This window comes from Pyxicephalus adspersus, chromosome 1 (genome assembly GCF_032062135.1).
Source record: "Pyxicephalus adspersus chromosome 1, UCB_Pads_2.0, whole genome shotgun sequence".
Taxonomy (NCBI): domain Eukaryota; kingdom Metazoa; phylum Chordata; class Amphibia; order Anura; family Pyxicephalidae; genus Pyxicephalus; species Pyxicephalus adspersus.
Genome location: NC_092858.1, coordinates 40,730,250 through 40,737,486, shown reverse-complemented (window position 1 = coordinate 40,737,486; position 7,237 = coordinate 40,730,250).

Here is a 7,237-nt window from a genome sequence, read left to right as displayed (position 1 = left end):
AGCAACATACTTGTATGCTGGATACATGACCATGGCCATGAAATAATGTCCACCAAACCCTTCCATACCCATGTTAGCTGTAACAATTATCTGGAAGTACTTTCTGACACTAAATAAAAACTTGTATTACAACATTTTATTGCTCATTAAGTTACCCTGTCAGTGTAAAAAAGTAATGTCATCTGTGTAAAAAACACAATACCCTCCCTGTTCACAGTACATTGCTTTTGGTAGCAGCCATGATGTATGGTGAGGATATAACATGTTCAGGGGAAAAGCTGTACATGTGAAAAAAGTGTTCTCTTGGTTAGGATTAGCAGACAGAATTGTTCTGTTTTGTTTACTTGGCAATTATAAGTTTTTCTCTTGCTCTCAAAGCATATACAGAATCTATTTACTGTGAAAAGGCTGGGTACAGTACATTTTGGGTCAGCATAGGCTGCGGATAATAGTGAAAGTAAGTCAGTACCAGAAGAAGTAATAATAGTTTGCCAGGGAGGAAATTTTGACTTTATTTCTGTTTTAAGGTAGAGTATGTAGCTAGTACTATATATAGAGCATGTTTTATATAGGTTCCCCAAGACTTTTTCAAACTTGCCTACCCGTCGTCTTCTGTCCCTTAACCCTCACTACTCACCCACCATTCCATATCCCCCCCCTCCTATTGTGTGATACTTACCCCACCTCTAAGAGTGTAAGCTCTTCTGGGCAGGGTCCTCTCCTCCTCCTGTGTCACTGTCTGTCATTTGCAGCCCCTATTCAATGTACAGTGCTGCGTAATATGTTGATGCTATATAAATCCTGTTTAATAATAATAACAATACTATTAATATTATTAGTAGTAATATTAATAATAATAATAATAATAATAATGATGATGAAGTTTTTTTATCAGGCTTCATAAAGAATCTTCTTCTGTTTTGATATATGCTAGTAATATTATCATCATGATAAGATGATTGTAATTTTATTTCCCCACCTGTTTTATGGACTGATTAAATCAAAGTGCCTATAAGTCCTGGGTTTCACATCTGAGCTGTCCTTGGCTGCTCCTGTAAATTACTGGCTACCTTGCAGTGTTATCTCTGGGGGTGACATTCTGCATTCTAATGCAGTTCATTCTGAAACCACTCTTTACTACTTTTTAGCCTTTTTCCTGACAGCACACAGATATTGCTGCACTTGATCTGTGTACACTGCTGGTTGATGCTAACCTAAAACCCAACAAACCCATGTCATGCGCATAGAGACAGGACCACTAGGCGGCGCTATGGCTTGCATGGAGGTGGTGTGAGCCCTGAGAAAGGCCAAGGAGCAGAGTCTAAGCAGTAATCAGGTTTTCTCCCGAGCCCCTGATGGTGAGGATGTTGCGCTGCTAGTTACTGCCAGGTTGCGGCACACCAAGGTGGGCAAAACACGGTACCAAATCACAATGCAGAAGGGGTCGAGGCAGGCAGAAAGCAAGAGAAGTTAGGTGACAAGCCAGGAGTCAATTGCCAGGGATCCAGGAGACAGACACCCGTGACACAGGGGCCACTGTGGGCACCGGGAACACAGGAGACACTGGAAGCAACAGGAGGCACAGGAGACTCAGGGATATCCACAGACAGACAGGAACACTGAAACAGCACAGGGAAGTTGGCTGCTAACCAACCAGGTGATTAACAGGAACTAGATCAACAGAACTAGGGGCTCGGCACAATGGAGACACGTTGGATGAACGCTGAGTGTTGTGTCTAAACTAGCTAAATAGCCAGGGATGGTTAAGAGGCTATTTTCTAATGGGCCAGTGAAGCTGATAGAGCTTGCTAGCGTAGGCTCGCCCAGATTGGATGCCTACAACACATTCCCATGATCAAAAGAACATGAAAGAGAACTCAGCCATTTGTTTCTGACCCAAGAAGTACCTTGTTGACAGGATGGGTTGCTTTCAGACATAGAAGAAGCTCCTAGAAGACCAATAGGGTACATGTGTACATTACTAATTCAGTGCCTTTCATTCTGAAAAGTGAGTTCATTTGTTACAGAGAAGATCTATCTGGCCAGCTGTACTTTATCAGAGCAGCATTATCATACACTGATTCATCACACAGACAGATTGTGCTGCGGAGTTTGGATGCTCAGCAGCGAAAGTTTATTTACTGCTCTTCTATTATATATTTATATAGATTCCATGTCATCTTTGCTAGTGAAGTATCCTGTCATTTTACAGGTTCAACAAAATAATTCAGTTCTTATTGCTTTTACTACCAGTACAATTTTCAAACTTTAAACATATAGTTCAATAAAAGATAAGAAAATTAAAAGTAAATATATAAAAATCTGAGCCCTGGGTAATTGTTCACAGGGATCTGTCCTATTGTTTAGCTTTCTTTCCACTGGAAGAAAAATGTAATATACTGTACTAACTCTACACCAGGGTGTCTAACTCAAATACACAGAGGGCAAAAAATAATCTTAGACAAAGTCATGGGCCAACCTTGAAATTTATTGAAAAATTTAGGGAAGTTTTTCCTTCTCATTAGATATAAAACCTTTTCCTATGGAAACAAATAGGTTTTGCTTCACATTCAATTCGGAACAAGCTTATAATAGAGAAAGAGGCATAAGAATTTTTTTTTTTAATTTTATTTAGAAAAAAATGTATGTCTCTTTATTAATTTGTAGCCTTCTGAGTTAAATTTCAATGGTAACCTTTTTGCACAGGCTAACATCAATAATAACAATATTCTTCTATGAAACTCCAATAATTCAAGTCCATGCCTTGGAGTAGCAAGGAAAAGTACAGCTGAGGGGGAGTGCTGGAAATGCCAGACGCGGCAATGCGGGGCTAAATCTTATGAGTGACTCACTGCTGAAACTCCCTCTTCATTGAAATAGTGCCGCTACTAAAATTCCTGGCATTATTTGCGTCTATAAAACAGTCCAATGCGGGGCCATGCATCGGCAAAGAGCCTGCTGGTCTATAGATGCGAGTGATGCAAGGAATTGTATTAGCGGCACTATTTCAATGCAACAGCGGGCCAGCTGCAGTTCATATTTAGAATCCCTTTGGGGCCAAAAAAAGGGACGTTGTGGGCCAGAGTTTGACACCCCTCTTATACTAACTTTTTTTAGTGTTTTAGGTAGAGTGCAGAAGAGTTAAAGTATCTGTCGCTGTCGCTGTCACTGTCAATGGGCCTGTTTTATTTAAGCTTTACAAGACTGCAGTGGATACACTTTCATCAGTGAAGCTGGGTGATCCAGCAAACCTGGAATGGATTTCTTCCTTCGTTTGCTATTGCTAGCAATTATTTTGAATCCTGAACCAGATCTATTCCAGGTTTGCTGGATCACCCAACTTCACTGATGAAAGTAAATCCTCTCCAGCTTTGGAGAGCTTTCATAAATCAGGTCCAGTGTTCCCATTGGGGGGATTACCCCTCTTTTCACAGACACAAAAAGAGATGTGAGATATGTAGTTCTACAGGAATACATAGACCTACACAAGCCCAATATAGTGAAACTAGAAAGGGTTGAATCCTGAGTTTTATTCATGCTGCTGTCCTAGTGTCCCAAAGACAGGAAATAGGTGACATTTCTTCAGTTGGTTGGACAGACAGGAATACAGAAAAAAATTACATTCAATGTTCTGCTTGGAATTCGACTTTAGTCTTTTAGTCTGGTTTTATACCTTTGCATTTTTATCTTGATGAGGAAGTCATTATGTAGTTTTAATTAATCTTTAATGCAGAATGGGGCAACTGTTGATGCATTTTCTTTTAAAATAATAGGAAACTCAGCTAAAGAAGCATTGCAGCATTGTTTCCAATGCATATTGAATAAGTAAGTAAATTGACATGTTAAACATTAAAAAAATAAAAAATTAAACATTAAAATTAACATTTTAAATCAGCAAGAGTTTTTTTTTTTTTAATTTTGGTCGATTGCAGTAAGTGGAAATGCTAGATCTACTGGTAAGATCAACATGTGATAAAATTATGTTACTAGGAGAACTGACAAAATGATTGCTGCATTACTACCAAGGGCAGACTGAACTTTATGTCTTATTTTTAATGTTGCCTATAGTTTTACTTTATACATATTATAGTCATTTATTTTTACTTAATAAAATGAAGACAAATTTATTACCCAGTGCTGAATTTGTAACCTGAACAATCACAGGTTCAAAAATCCATAGATTCAAGATGCAATAGTTTGAATACAGTGCAAAGTGAAAGGTAGGTGAATATTGGGGGAAATGAAACTACAGTCAATGTGTAATACAAAGGGTAATTAGTAAAGAAATTCACTTTTTTATGAATGCTGCATGACCTTTTCATATGGGAACAATTTGTATGCAAATTTGCAAAACCCTCATCAAACTTTGAGGAAATCTGAAAATTTTAAATCTTGGTCTTAGAAAATTGGGGGAATGTTTGTTGATGGTCAATATCCCTTGATAAATTATTGATAAATAGCCTCCTATGGCAATGAAGTGGATGGGAGGACAGTGGTATAATTACACTTTAGCACTGCTACAATCTATTTATACTGAGCAGCCAACTGCGTACGAGTGAAAAACAGGCGTCTTTAAACTGGTGGATCATGAAGACATCACCATGGGGGTAAGGCACACAGTGTGAAAGATCTAAACAGTTACATGCCACTAAGGATTTGCTTCAGCAGATGCTTGTATAATAAGCAGTAATTCAGCTGAAGTTACTGGTCAGCCTTGCATGCTAATTAACACCTTATTCATTCAAAATCAGTAAAGGAAAAATCTCATGCAGAGTTAAGAGTTTCTGACAAATTTGGGTTTAGAAAAATCTAACAATGTTCAAAAATTATACCACACATATTCATAGTAGCAGATCCACCTACATGACATTTGTTGCATCATGTTTAATAAACTGGATTCAGATCTATTTCTGATATGTTTATTTATTATCAAAGTCCAAGAATTGTTGAAAGCAACTGAAGACCCCCAGTGTGTGTCTGGTCCACCAAAAATGAAGAAATGTGCTCCATGTATGCATTCATTTGATTCTGATTGGTGGTAATTAAAAAATTACATGGATCTTTGCAATCAATATATTTACATTTTTCCTTTAATAAATATCTGTTTTTCTTGCCCCCCCAAATGTATACTCATTTAGCCCCTTAGGTCACTGTGACTTTATCATATTCTTCCTTGGTAAGGAACAATGAATGAGTTTGTGAAAAGGGACTCAACCTGGATCACACTTTAAAAAAGTTTCGGAAAATTGTGGTGGTTTTCAATTTTTTGTCACCTTTAGCAGACATTTTTATCTTGAATGCTCTCCTATTCATCCTTGTAGTGCTTGTTATCATTACGTGGATCCTATTGCCAATGTGACCCATCACACCAATCTATATCAGGCAGGGTCAGTTCCTGGGTCTGAGGCTGAGAACTCCAGTAATAAATGGTCAATGCTAGGCACCAATTATGAACATTTTAAGGACATTGAAGATAGTATTACCTGCTAAGCCATCAGCCAAAGATTTTCCATAACAGAATCTAGTATCAATAAACTTTTCCTGCTAGGGTTGGCTGACAAATACCAACCATATTTTTCCTGATGTACTTACATAAATCTAAAGAAATCTGTTCAACACATATATATTTTTTATATTTCACTCTGTAGTGACAGAAACAATTCCTATGACAGTGTGGGGTGTATTGAAAGCTTCAGCATCTTATCAGGTACTCAATCTCCTACCAAAGCTGTCAAATAAAAACAATAAAAAATGTGTAGACATAAATATGAATAGTTCATAGCTTCTCTAGTGATAGCAACTAGTCATTTTAAACAGTAATTATATAGAAACTCCCATGTTTATATGTAGCCAGATAGGTGAAAATCCCCTGTTCATCTGGTCCCAATGTAAGTAACATGATGTGATATGTCTATCCTCCTGTGTACTGCTGGTATTGGCCCCTAAATACCAGCTTTGTTGTGTGTATTTTTTTTCTAATGGAAAGCCTTTTTTCCTTTTGTATCATTATACGAGCTTTAGAAAACTTTAGGAATCTTGAAAAACATGGGCAGTCTAATTCAAATTTTCTGTTCAGCTATAATTGTGCTGAGAAAACAAGTGACTTTTTACACCACAATGGGAAAAAGTTGCCTGTGTATAACTGGATTTCACTTGCTTAACAGTCACAAATTGTGTCAATTAGCCAAGTGAAATCACAGGAATTTGTTCCAGTTATACAAAGGCAGTTTCCCCCCATTCTTACATCAATATTTGCCTGCTTTCTAATATTTTGTCTCAATATTTAATGTACAGCGCTGCGTAATATGTTGGCGCTATATAAATCCTGTTTATTAATAATAATAATAATAATAATATTAATATGAGAAGAAAGGAGAAAAAAAATTATGGGAAGACCTGTCTGTGTATAACTGGAACTAACTGCTGTTATTTCACTTCCCTGATAAATGTTGTTACTTGTTACTTGTGAAAGACAAGCTTGACAATGCAGCTGCCTGTCATTGAAAGATCTCAAGTACAGACACTTTTCCTGCATGCAGGATATCCAGACTTGCACTTTTAACTGGGATTACTTAAATTCTAAGGTCAAAAAAGCTCAAATCTGAACCTTAATCAACTCTGATTGGATTTATCTCACCAAGACTAGTCCACAAACTGCTGTCACTAGTTTAGTCTTTTGCAGGGAGGTAAAGTTGTGGTACTTTTTTTCCATTTTTGTCCAAGAGATACATGGAACACTGCTGGGATGGGATGAAAAACCACATTTTCATATGTGGTTTTTCATCCCATAATCATTCTTTAATGTCCATATTTTCATCGAACCTGCCAAAATCCAATACTAGAAGCACATTAATATTATTATTATTATTATTATTATTAATACTAGAAGCACATGATGCTTTCATATGGTGCTAGGTCCAGAGGGTACAAGATAGTTAGCAATATCTGCACCCAAGACCAAAGTTTAATATGCACCAGTGACTACACTATAATCACTAAACTATTTACATATTCTTAACAAACAATAAAAATGCAACATAAGGGCTCTGGTTCTCATTGGTTTTCAACAGCTTAAAAACACCTGCTGGTTGTTTAAATCAGAAGACTCGGGGGCATTCAAGATTCTTTCCTCACTTAAATAACTCATTAAATATAAATTTCACCATAAAGCCTGTAAATGCAGAGTTGAAGGATGACTTTTTATTTTAATACTTGAGTATACATAGTCTGGGCACAG